The sequence below is a fragment of the Balearica regulorum genome, chromosome 9 (assembly GCF_011004875.1).
Source record: "Balearica regulorum gibbericeps isolate bBalReg1 chromosome 9, bBalReg1.pri, whole genome shotgun sequence".
NCBI classification, from domain to species: domain Eukaryota; kingdom Metazoa; phylum Chordata; class Aves; order Gruiformes; family Gruidae; genus Balearica; species Balearica regulorum.
In genome coordinates, this window is record NC_046192.1 from 12,921,240 (window position 1) to 12,934,797 (window position 13,558).

At 38.1% G+C, this 13,558-nt stretch overlaps 1 long non-coding RNA gene across 1 annotated transcript in view; it reads left to right on the plus strand.

The window, feature by feature from the left end:
- LOC142602866 (uncharacterized) overlaps positions 1 to 13,558 on the plus strand; it is a 338,791-nt gene that overhangs the window by 68,213 nt on the left and 257,020 nt on the right. Inside the window, exon 2 of the long non-coding RNA XR_012836683.1 lies at positions 11,513 to 11,679. This is a non-coding gene — a long non-coding RNA (uncharacterized LOC142602866). The remainder of the gene's footprint in view (positions 1 to 11,512; positions 11,680 to 13,558) is intronic.

A 13,558-nucleotide genomic window follows, 5' to 3' on the forward strand; every position in this document is an offset into this window, starting at 1 on the left:
TAGAGAGCTGTGTGACCAGTCTGCATAACTCTAAGTACCTGCCTCTATTTTAGGGTGTTTCTGTCACTGTACTGAAGCATTGAGCTCATGCACCTTAGCAGGTGACACTGGCTGCACATTAAAATGAACTTGAGCAACTGCAGAAAACACAACCAGTGATGGCCAGGAAAGCCATGCTGAAATGCTTTTTGCATTCCTTAACAGAGAAATGATCTATTTATTTCAGTAAATACACATAATTCTATTAATGCAAAGTACAGTTGAGCTCTGACTTGTATCAGATGAGGGTCTGTCTAGCAATGTATTCAGTTCTCTGGAGGCATTCAGTGGGAGACCTGAAACAGGGTGCAGAAGAACAAATCAACCACAGGAAGGAGAATCTAGCTGTGTGAGAACAGTGTTGAACCTTTGTATGAAACAGCAAATCAAAGCTGAATATTTGCAGTTGGCCAGTTCATAACTATGGCTACTGTGAAATGCAGTACACAGGTACTGGCTTTGGGTGAGCAATACCTCTTAACTGTGAAAGGCAAAACCAAAATAAAAAACAGGTCAAATGCATTATCAGCCACAAAAAGTTCACATTTGGATATAGCTTGATACAGATGAGTGGAAACCCAGGAGTCCTCTTAGCTGAGTGGTGGGCTTGTTTTTGTGGGTGGAATGGGGTTGGTTTGGTTTGTTTATTCTTTAGTGGCTTTCCTCAGTTCATGCAACTTCATCAGTCTGGATCCTCATGTGCGCAGGGGTTGAGTCATTTCTGTGTTCCTGTTGACTTCCCAGTTCCAGCTCTGATTTGACAAATACTGCCGAGTTAAAAGAATGGGGAGGATGGGAAAGAGAATAAGTGCCAAGAGCATGCACCTGAACCTCCTTTTGTAATGATTTCTGATAAAGGAATGCTGCCTGCTACTATGTGGACACAGGTAGAAGGTCTGACTCTGAAGGGTCCACTGTACAGTGGATGTGCTGGGTGAGAACATGCTTTGGTTTAGGTCCTATGGAAATGCAGGTGAAGACAAGGTACAGGTAATTCTTCTGTTCTGCTTTCTTTGCAAAAGTATTGGCCTTTACAACTTTGGGTAGGATTATACGAATGGACTTGAAATAATTTGGGAAGGATACCCCTTGTCTCTGCTTCTGTGCAGCCAGAAATGAGAGCAGATGTATCCCCCTCATAAGAAGTAAGAATAACTGTGTTTCCTAGGAAGTAGAGATTTGCAGCATTTTTGCAGCTCTCCACTCTTCCTCTTCCTAAATCCTGTATTTATAGTTCAAAGAAAACTATTGCAGTAACTCATAGAAAAAAACGTTCTTAGCTACTTCTATAAGTGAATATCACAGGGTTGACTTTGTCTAAAGACCTTGAGGGTTTTATATATAAAGCCTTATAGTAAACCATTGAGGAAAATGGTAAACTTCTCATTTTAAAGAGGGGGTACTTAATATTCTCAGCCTCTGCAATAATATCAGCAGCGTTCCAGATGAGGAAGAGTAAGCAGAAACCTCTATGTTCTCCCTAATTCTCTCCTTTCTGTTTCCTGTCCTGTAGATGAGGGGTTTGCAAATTTAGAATTACAGGGGCTCTTTGGAGGAATTGTTATTTCTCAAGTTTGTCAAACACACAGACATGGTGTGTGGATGTATTTCCCCCAGCCAAAGCCACTGATCCATTGCAATGTGGTACTGCAATGGTACTGTGGTTCAAATGCAACAATTAGCTGTCCCACAGTAACCTCGCACTTTCCCGGGAGGAGGAGGGGAAGAGAACGTGTCTACTGGCTTCCACCTCTGTGCTTTAGATCTTGAGTGCTGGGTAGAAGAGAGGAAAAAGTAAACCACAACTGATAGTTTTCTGCTTCCTTGTGCAGAGGCTAGAAAACAGCATTTGTAGGCATCTTAGCCATTATTAATCTATGCAATTGTAACTTCCATAATTTTCTCCCTTCAAAGTGTAGAAGGCACTAAAATAACAGCCTAAGGAGGTTTGGAAATTGGGACTTGGCATTTAAAGCCTAGTCAGCTTGCATTGCATTGTGTAGTAATTGCTAGTTAATGTAATAGCAAAACCATTACGGTGACAAAATCTTAGAGTCTATTTCTTTTTTTGATGTGTAAATTAAGACTGTCAGAAAGCAGTCCCAATATTAAATAGGGCTACTCATCCATTCTAGTTTGAAAACACTTTGCTTAATCACTGGCAGCACAGATACACTCTTTTGCTTGTGTCTGCCATATTCACTATTATCATCTTTCATGCAGACCAAAGGAGAAAGACTTATAGGGGCTGTGAAATGTTTGAGAGGTCTTCTGCCTTGAACAAGTTATCTGTTTGGGACAAAGAAGCAATGATTTTTTAAAAGTGAAAATCTGCTAATGTTTTGTAGGTTTTATTTTTTTGTGTGTGTTTTTTTTAAGCAAACTATGCAAAATTCAAGCTGCTTAAGCCTGAGTATGTTGGTACATTAATTCTTTTCAAATAACAGTACAAGATTAAAGAAGTTCAGGAAAGATAATGTGTTCTCAGGGAATAAGAGTTGTTTTTGAGAATCAGCTGCTAGCCTATTTGTAGAAATTACAGAAGCTTCAATAAAACTCAAACAGCAACCATCTGTTTCTTCTATTCTGTAAATCTTAATTGTTTTTATTATGGTATAGACATCAAAATATAATTCTCTAACTTATTTTTAGCTACCACATAAAAATGGTGAAACAAACTTTCTGATATCGCTTTCTCACTTTAGCAGAATTCTTCATAGGTGTATTTCTTCTACCAAAGATCTTAAACAATTTTGTGAATTACCAAGAAAAAATCAATGTGATATTTCTTCATGGAAGAGTGAATTATTAACAACTCTATCACTGTTTCCCCTCACGTGCTTGGTTGAACATCTTTCTGCTCTTACCTCCTCCACTTCTTCTCTTCCTGCCAAACTTTTAAAATAATAATCATGGCTCAATAGCAGTGAATCTGCTGCACGTGGTTTGAGTGTAAATTGTGTATCTTACCTTTAGTTAGGGCATAGTGAGGGCCTTGGGATGACTGGTGGTACTGTGATCCATTTCAGTGTCACTCAGCTAGCTCTTGTTGTGTCATATTTGGCTTTGTTTTCCTCTAGACAAATAAAGGTTGCAAACTAATTCTGGGGACAGTTCCATAGGTTTAACATAGTCTCCAAAGCTGTTTCTGTGAAATAGTAGTTTGATGGGATTCACATGTGCTGAAATAAGGAATTACTTCTAGGGAAGGGAAAAACCCCCAAAACAAAAAAACCCACAAACAAACCAAGAAACCCCCAAAACCAGCCAGCCAAACCCCAACACCCCCCCCCCCAAACCACTGCACTGCAGTACATTTACTGAAGCCAGCGAGCTTGCAGTACTAATAGTTTAATGCCATGGAGGAAATAAGCAATTAAGTAGCTAATATGTGATGTTACATCAAACAATTGACTTCAGCTGAGATTAGCAAAGGAGACAGAAATTGCTGCTCATCCTTCCCCCATTGCACATCTCTCCTTTGCCACTCTGCTGAAGGCTGTGTGAGACAAGACCCGAGACCTCTGCATTAACCTGGAGAGCATCTCATTGGTAGTAAGGCACATGTCTTGCCTGGGAAATGCTGGCTAAAAGGGCCTCTGCGACTGTCGAGCCGCTCTCTAGAGGAGCTGTTCTCTAGACGTATGTAGTGTGCCATGTCGGGGATGTATGTAAACTTTCTTCATCTCAAAAATCCAAGATGCAAAATTGTTTTTCCCCAATGGTTTCACTGCAGTGGGATGAACTGTTGTTTCCTCCGCCCTGCGTGAAGGGTGAACAGGGTTTGTCATCATTGTGTTGCTTAATGTTGAAGAATATTTCTAGTGAGTCTTTGATCAATGTATACAAAGTAATCACTGTGAGGCAATTAAAAAAAAAAGACACTTTGAAGTTGTTGATAGAGAAAGGAATTATTCTTCAGAGCCTGTTTTCTTAATACTTTATTATGTCCAGTAGAGGAATTTAGTTTGCATAATAATCATATGCTAATGTAATGGTATTTAGAAGGCCATTTCTCCTACTACTTGCAAATGAACAGGTTATTCATGACCTGGTCTGCACTTTTGAGATGCAAGAAAATGTAGAATCAATAGAATCAATTTACCTAATCTTAAAAAGAAAACAAAAGTAGTTTTAAACTTCCAGTAAACCTGCAGTCTGTAACTTGTAAATTAAATAATTGAAATGTAAATTTAAGCACCTAAGTCCTTGAAAGATCAAGAGGGGAACCTCAGAAATACTCTTAACAAAACTGTAAGGAAAATTGTTTAGCAGTCCTTTTCTACTTTTTTTTACTCCCTTACTTGGTTTAGGAGTAGAAAACTATGCCACAGAGTTTGAAGAACCATAATGAAATGAAATCTAAAGAAGAATTTCATAGTGCAAAAACCTGAGTTTGTTTCTTAGACTAAGAGTCTGATATCTTAGAAAGGGAACCTAAACCCTTTCTTATGAAGATGGGAAAAGATGGAGGTTTTTTTTAATATTGCTCTTTGGTGCTTTGAGCCCTGAATAAGGATGGCTGATATGTACCTCCCTGCCCTGGCAATCATAGCCTGGAACACAGTGGGTAGGTACCGCTAGCCTTTTATTCATAAATTCTAAAATGGCTTTGTTTTTCCTCCCCAAAATAAAGCAGGAATGGTTGTTTTAATTGTTTTCATGTTAAGATTTTTTTTTTAATAATAGTGATTAAAGCATTCTCCAAGGATATGGGAGACTGGTTCAATGTCTTTTTCTGCTTCTGTTTACTAGGTAAACTGAGTTTTACGCTGGAGAATATATTCCGGGGAAAAAAGTGCCATGTACTGTTTACAATGACTGTAGGGTGACTTGGTACTGCTGCATTTAAGGCTTGTTACAAACAATATGGAATAATCTAGTGCAAAAAATTATTCCTTCCAGCCTGATGAGCTGAGCAAAGTAAACAATTTATTTCATAATGTTGATTTTTTTTTTCCCCCCTCTCCCTTTCCTAAATGCTCAGAACCATTATTAACTTACCCAAGAAACCCAGTATAATAGGAGTTGATTGCAAAGAATACTCTTGATTCTGCCAGAAGAGTGAAGGGGAGCACTTGAAGAGATTACGCTGACTTGCTTTCGTTTCTTCTACTACTTTAATAAATGAATTTGACATGTTTTGATTTTCTTTTTCTTAGCAGCTTTGTCAACCAAATGATGAAATCTGATACAAGATAGGAATTAAGATGCAAGTACTTTTCAACTTTGAACTCTGGAAAAAGACACCAAATAAATTTTTATGGTTTAAAAAGATTTAGGAAACATGCAGGAGGCTGTGCTACCATTTGCTATGGCCTGTGCTAACAGCTCCCTAAAGCATGTGTGGAGTTGCTCCCTTTCAACAGCCTACCTGACTGACCTGTAATCAATCTACTTTACTGACTGTCTCTTCAATATTCCCATAGCTCTACTCGATATCATGGTGCCATGTCCGATCTCGCCAATACTTATTTCTCAGCTCTTTGTCCTGAGCACAGCGTTTCTCTGACCGCGGGTGTGCATGGCCACAAAAACTGTACTTGGCTCAGAGCATTTTGTGAAGTCTGCTAGAGGTTCTGCAAATAAGAAAGAAGGCCTTTTTTGTTTGTTTGTTTTGAAAAAACAAAGCATACAAAACCCCCAGACCCTTCCAACTTAGTAGCCAATTGTTAGCAGGAAGAGGCGAGTGGGAGAGATGAAAGACGTTTCACTTGGTGTTAAAACACCACTTCAGACGTGCATGGGCTGGTTGACCCCCCTGCACCTGTACTGCTATGAATAACCTGTGAAGCTCCAAATATTTAGAGGCTGTGATGCTTTTTTTGGTTTCTAGATCCTATTCTAACTTGTATGTTAGTTAAACTAATCTTGACAGTCCTTCCTAGCCAGAGTACCTTATTGGAATTTAATCTGCTAATATCATATTTTCTAGGACAATCTGATGTGAACTGTTAAACATACATCATTGGAAAGAGCTGTCACTTTAATGATGTATTAATGTCGCATGTCATGAAGGTGAAATGCAAGGTAAAAAATGTATTATGCAAAATATGGTGCCCTCTATGCAATAAAACTTCTGGAGGGCAGATGCATGATAATGGGTTGTGTGTGTGTGTGTGTGAAACCAACACAAAAAAATCCACAACAAAAACCCAAGCCAAAACAGGACAACTCTCTAATTATTAGGAATTGTTGTTCAATGCCAGCTAACACATGCATAGCACATATGGAATGCAGCATTACTGTATTCAAGCGTTGTACATGAGGCAAGATTAATTTTATTATAATAGGGTACTTTTTTTAGTAAAACAGGTTTTTTTTTTTGGTATTTTAGCCAGGTTCACTAGAATAATCCTGCAGAGCATGACTGGATAGACAGACAGCTCAACGTGTGGTTCTGCCTACTAGTACATATATTATTTTACTGTGGAGGAGACTCTTCTGCATATCAGGTTTCCCTGGCAGCCAACATCTTTCTTATCCAAACCCAGAAGAAACAGAGTGTTTTTTGAAGGGTTTCCATTCCTGTGTGTTTTCTGCCAGAGGGCTCTGTGGTCCCTTTACTTAACTCATACGGAAGCTCACCTGTGAGATGTGAGAGACAAGCCAGAACCACTAGCAGTACCTGCCTAGAGGCCTGCAGAGAGGATTATGGGCACCATGAACAAACGCATCAGAAATTAGATATCAACAGGCTTTCAGTTGCTCTCGAATGGGTCATACCTATGTCTTGTGCTTCCATTTCCTGCAATGGGGAGGAGAAAATTTTAGTGCCAAACATTCTGAAGTAACAAAAGATTGCTGGTTGGTGCTCGCTGGGGAATGTGCAACTGGTGCGAAGGGTTTGGTTCAGCCCTGCGCTTTTGCAGATTTTATTTCATGTCAATTAAAGACACATGACTGCAAGGTTTGGATTTCTAGAACACTACTAGGCTTTGTGGTTCAAGTGCTGCTCCCCTCACCCCTGCAACTTTTCTTTGGGTGTTTCCTGAAGAGCAGGAAGCAATGATATTTGGAAGGGCGCATGTGTTGCTTGGTAGTTGGTGGTGAGTGTTAAATGGGGAACGCTGTTCCAGAGATCTTGAAAGATTTGGAGGCTGGGGTCTTTTGTTTTCCTTTGCATGGATGAAACCCACCTGCTGGGTGCACTGTATCAGAATCTTGGATATTTTTTGTGCGTTCTGACAAACGTTGCAGCAGTTTTGTTTCTATATAGCCTCTAGAGAATTGCATGCCCTGCTGTTGTGATTTTTCTGTTGACACTGTTCCAGCATTGGATTGCAGAGTATATTGAGCTAAAAAAACATTGTGAAAAGATAAAGTTTGGCTGAAGTTTTTTTTTTTTTTTAAATAAAATTCTGTATTGACATATTAGTTTGACACTTCCTCTATAGCTAATAGTTACTGTGATATGGTGTGCTCGTAATATACCTGGTCACTAGACCCGTGTGTGATTTTTAAGCATCGTGTTCAGCCATGTTTCTGGCAGCTCTTCTTGTGCTTTTCATCTTGTTTATCCCTTGTAGAGTAAAAGGATGTACGAGCTCACTGTGGCTGCTTAAATCAGTGCTTTAATCAAGATGGTTAGTTATGTCAAGATGTAACTCTAACTGTTGAGTAACATACTCTCTTTTCTCTGCTCGGACCGGTGAAAGTGGAGAAAGGCTGTCCTTAGCCATAACCCAGCCGTTGGGATAGTGCATGATGGCTATTAACATGTGTGTATGCTAACACACATAAATAAATGCACTGGATTACAAGCATGTGATTTAGGAAGAAGGTTTGAGGGAAGATGAACCAATTCTAATAGGAGAACTTAAAATTACTATTATTTTAGAAAACAAAGAATCCTAGCAGTATCAAGTAACAAAGCAAAAATTTATATACAATTAAAATATTTAGAAATTTAAAATTCTTAAAAATTATTTTTACTATGTTATTTGCAATGGCCTCCTTCCCCTTTAGCTTCAGAAAGAGAGACTCACAAAGGAAGACAAAAATAAAAAGGAAGTAAGAATATGTAATTGTACTTATTAGAAGAAATAGTCAGAAACTGATTAGTGTGGGAGGAATTAATTATTAAATCTACCCACGCGCTCTGTTTTTTAATTTTTTGCTATTCAATTATGCATCAGTAAATGTTATCATGCAATCACTGGCAAGGTGCTAATTAGTATTTATGAATTGCTGCTTTTTATGTCTGACCTTTTGATAATTTCTATTTGTGGAGATGGTTTTAGGTATATAGCGATCTTGGAGAAATGTGTCCTTTTTTCTTTTTTTTTTTTTTTTCCCCCTCCCCAGGTCTGAATTTTTGAAACGCTCTTGAAGTAGCAGTGACTTACAATCCTCTTTTGTTAATAAAAATGGAAGCTTTAATATACAGAAAAGCACCTCTGTGAATCACTGAATTAAAAGAAAACAATTATTAAAGTTAGGTAAGGAAATAGATATAAATGAGTGATCAGTGGAAAGTACTGTGAAAGGTAGTAAACAGATGCCTCTCAAAATCAAGCTGCTTATCTAGGTGCCTAAGCTGGATTTAGATGCCTATGTTTAACTGGACACAAAGATTTTATATTCTAATTATTTATGAATCCTTAAACATAGCAGAGGTCACTGGTGTTATCTTTACTAGTTAATTATACCCACCAGTATGACTTCATTCTGAAAATATCCATTTTTACCCCTTCTGGAACAGAAATCTAGTGTTCCTAATCTCCCAAGCACCAATTTTGTGAACGGCTCGAGGTCATTAGAGGGGACTGTGGGAGTGAGCGGGATCACGGCTAACCAAACTGACCGAGGGCATTGCGGTCAGTGCTGCTCAACCACTTGTCCAAATGAAGGCTTCCACCATGGAAGAAAAGCTCATTATCACTTTGATTTCCATCCTGTCCTGCTGACATGCTTTGTGCTTCTGCTAGAACGAGTGTTTCCGTGGGTGCAACTGTGCCAGAATCTATTCAAATGTTCTTCACTTAAAAAAAAAGTGAACGGGGAAATGTTGTTTGGTTTAACCGAGAAGAACTGAAAAGACGACTCTCACTTGATTCATATGTATACAAAATTCTGTATTTTTATGTACCTTAGATTTGTGTGAAGTCTTTGGTTTTAGTATTAAAACACCCTTTCCTGATGCTGAGGATTCATTGCTAGTTGGAGCTCTCCACCGTGCCCCGTGGGCAGGATTTCAGAGCCCTTGCTCTCTGGAGGAAACAAGTCTGGCTAAGAACTGCAGAATCTTAAAGTTGAACTACCACAACTCATGCCTTCCACATCTTGAATTACATTGCTTGCCTGTGGGACAGAGGATTACTTTCTAGTAGGCTGATTTAAAGCCTGTTTATGCACTAGAAGCATCCCCCGTCCCCCCCAATCTAAGAACAGTTTTGATATCGGAAAATTCTATTTGATCCAAATGGGTTAAGTCTCTCTGGTTACACAATATGATGTAATGCTCTTTCAAACTGTGTAGTCGCCTTGTGTGCTAGTAGTTGTATGGCTCCTTCATGATGTCATCCATTCCCAATGAGCAGCCTATAAGTGGAAGAAATAAGCCATGACTAGTTTGGGTTTTTTGTTTGTAGTTTGCGGTTTTTTTGGTGAGCTTTTATAACTGAGTTAAGTTCAATACATACATATAGTCTTGTGCCATCCAATGTGAATATATCCTTGTCTCCCCTTTTTTTTCCCCCATTTGAACAATATAAATTAACTTTGTGGAGTTGACTTGATAAATATTAAATATTCCATTATGTTCTAGATGTAAAATTAAACTCAATGACAAATTATTTTTATAACTTGATTTTTATAGAAAAAACACTTCTGAAAGTGGTTTTGAAATGTATTGAATCATAAAGATGCTCCAGCCAGGCAATAACTCTGCTACTGAAACTAGCTATGGAGAAGATTGCCTTTCTGGATTCATTATTGTTATGATTATTTCTTTTGACACCTCTTCCTTTATAAAAGTCTGACAAGAACATGTTATATTAGCGTTATACTAATGTGATTTAACTAAGTACATCAACAATTCTTTGAACAGCAGCATAAATAAAAACTCTAATTTTACTTAAATAAAAATCACCCATGAGTAAAGTAAGAAATTTTAAGTCTCTAAGGAAAGAATTGATCTCATGTTTTTTCTGATAAGAAAGTACTGTTTCCATTGCTAGTTATGTCGCATTAATGAATAGTTACTGTTCAACAAAGGAAATGCAGAGATTCATTAAAACAGCAGTAAAAAGAGGAACATCTAAAAACAGTTATGTTTTCTTTTAGAACTGATCCCTTCTGACTAAATTTGAGTTTATCTTTGGGTTTTCCATTTTTCGTAACCTTAGTCTGTGGTGCTTCTATCTTTTATATACTGCACAAATACAGCTACTTGGCGAAATGCTAGAATGTATTTTGGCCTTTGTGAGATGAGATTTTTGTGGCCAGTTCAATTCTGTGATCACAAGCAGTAAAACCACAATCATATTAAAAACTTTTTTAAATTTACCTTCGAGTCAGTCTGCATTGGTTTGAGTTTCTTGTACTTTCATAAAAATTGGAACATAAAGCTGCTTTCAGAAAAGCGTGCACATACAAAGCCAAATAGATAGCTTTCTATTTAGGTGGGTTTTTTTCCATTTAACTAGAATACGACATTTGTATAACTTCAGAGTGTTTGGTCCCTAATGTAATTGAGTCAGCTTAGCTGGGAGCTGAACTGAGATCCTTAATGAACAGAGACTGTAGCTGAAGTCAATACTTCTTACGTCTGGAAAAGAACTAAGTAATACTAAGGAGTTGTGGGAAGAGATGTAAGGGTGCCCTTTATTAATGATTTATGCAGTTTCGTGTTTTTCAAATACAACCAAAATGGATTCATGCTAATGATGTACACTTTGATCTTCAGAACTTCAGCAATAGTATTGTCTCACTAAATGCTATATTTAATAAGTGGAAATCTGTGGTATTAAACTATGTATAAGCAATTTTTGTCTATACTAGGAGAAAAATCTGTTTGAGTAGGAGCCAGCCACAGTATCCATTAGCATCTTTTGATTTCTGCACTTTCTATTTAAAATCCTATAATGGAGTCCATACTTCTTGTAGAGCATTTAAGTTTCTTGACCAGCCTTTTCTTTATTTGACTTTTGCAAGCCACCATAGAGTAACCTGCAGGAATTCAGTTATAAAAGATAGTGGGAGAAATGCCTCTTGGCATTCTGGAAGCAAGTGCTTTTGCATGAACTGCTCCCTGAAGTTCATATTTATAGTTTGGCTAAAACTGCCTCCTTTTGCCTTCAGCCCCACTATCTTCTACATAAATCTTAAACTATAATAATACACTTGTCTCACTAAATAATGCTGATTATGTAATAATTAGTGGCATCCTATTGTTGGTATTTTTCCCTGAAACACTAAAACAAGATATGAAAGTTATTCATATTGAATAATTTTTCAATTTACTTTCCAGATGCTGTGTAATAGTTCTGCTACTCTGTGATGCTTCATAAAGCTATAAATCTGAGGTGCCCATGCTGATTTGCGTGATCTATAGTCACTATCTATCAACAAAGAACTGTTAGTTGCAACTTCATCTAAAGGAAACCCGGAGCAGTCAAAAGGAAATGCTTCTCAGAGGTAAGAGAACTTACTTTTTTCTTTTTCTTTTTTTTTTTTTTTTTTCATTCTCTTCTCTATCGTGATGAATTTTGCCCATTTGGACCTGTGCAGTTGCATGGACTGAAATTTGTTGCGGAAAGCAGCAAAAATAAAGGGGAAAGGAAAACAGCTCTTCAGCTTAGTGTTTTGAATTTTTTCTTTAAAGTTTATTTTGTTTTCAAAGAAAGGTTTTGTTGTAGTTAGGGTATCTATTTCTGTTTGCTAGAGAACTTGTATAGGGTTTTTCCTCTTAAACTCAGAAAATGGACCTGACAGCTGAAAGACTTCTGTATACCCTCTGGTTTGCTCCAGAAGTCCAATTAGCAAATTGATATACATTTCTGGGTTGAGCCCCTTTCCAGTTTATGGAAGTTAGCCACTTTCACATCCTTGTATGATAAAGTGGGGAGGTAAACAGTCGTGAAAGCTGTACAATACATCTTGAACACATGCCTATCGGGAAACAGAGACTGGAAATGAACTATGAGCCATGTGTGGAGAAGTCTGATTTAAAGAGCTTCCATGGGGAAATCTGAGAACAGGCTTTGCTGTGGACACTTTGGGGATAGTTCTTACTGCTCTTGCTGCGTGAAGTCCTTGTTACAGCCATTTATATTGAGCTGCACCCTGGAGTGATTAGTCTTCTGCAGATGGGCAAGGAGGAGGTGACTGTTGTGTATGTCTGGAGTGAAAAGACTGTATGTTTGGAAGAAATTTCATGGATTGATCTCTGCAGCAAATGAGCTGTGGAAATCCTTGAAACTCTCACCCAGAACACCAGAAAGGATGCATTTTCCTCATCAAATGGCCTTCGATGGTTTAACTTATTTTTCTGTTGCTATAAGGGCAAAACCCCTTCTATATCCATGGCTCTCAATCTTTTTATTATTTTTTAATAGTTTTAGCTGAGGCAAGACATACTTGTCATGCTGGGCTTTGTAATTTTCTTCCTGAGTGTGATTATAGTGAAAAATATTAAACAAAGGGGTGGGAGGGGAGGGAAAAGCTTTTGGAATTGTGCATGTGGGCTGTAGCTAGAACCCCACAGGTGAGTTAATTAGCATGGCGAGAGCCTGCCTGCCCAGCTTATTAGTACTTAGCATTATGGTATTGGTGCTTTGCAAATGCCCTTGGAATGAAGACTGCTCACAGAGCAGGAAGATGATATATCATGTTATTGTCTATACATTTTGTTGCAGCATTTCATACTTCTAGAAGACTGCTAGCAGTGTTATGAGTTCATGCTGTTGCTGTGACTTTTTCATTTTTTTTAAAACATAATTATCTCAAAAGCTAAAAGGAGAAGTCTGAAAAGTTAGGAAGCTGAAGGCAAGAAGGGATTATATTTGTTTCATTCCTGATTGAAACCTTTTAAACCTTTGTTGCAATTCACCCTTTGACTCTTGGAAATCTGAGTCAATTTGTAGAAGCTGGAGTCTTTACTGATCAGTAACTTATCATTCTTCTAAAACTTAATTGCACAGTAGGCACAGGGCGAAAGGCTCTGTCTTTCAGTTTCTGCCTCGTAGGTCTGTAATGGTTTGAGATGTGTGTTTTGCCCCTCTCTTGTAGGATGCCCTCTCCCACAGTAAAAGCAGCAAAAATAGCACATAATTGACTCAGTAACAGCATACTGGCTTGTACCCCACCAGCTAAATCCACACATGACTGTCATGCTGAAAGCTTTTCCCCTTCCTCAGTAGCAGTATAAAGTGGATAATAATACAAAATAAGCGTATAGCTTGCCCATGGATGTCAGATGTCAAAGTCACTGAAACTTGTCATTTAGATGATCTGGCAAAGATTTCAAATTCTGGGAGAGTCTTTTGGGATCTTTCTATGATCTCAGCTTTTTCCA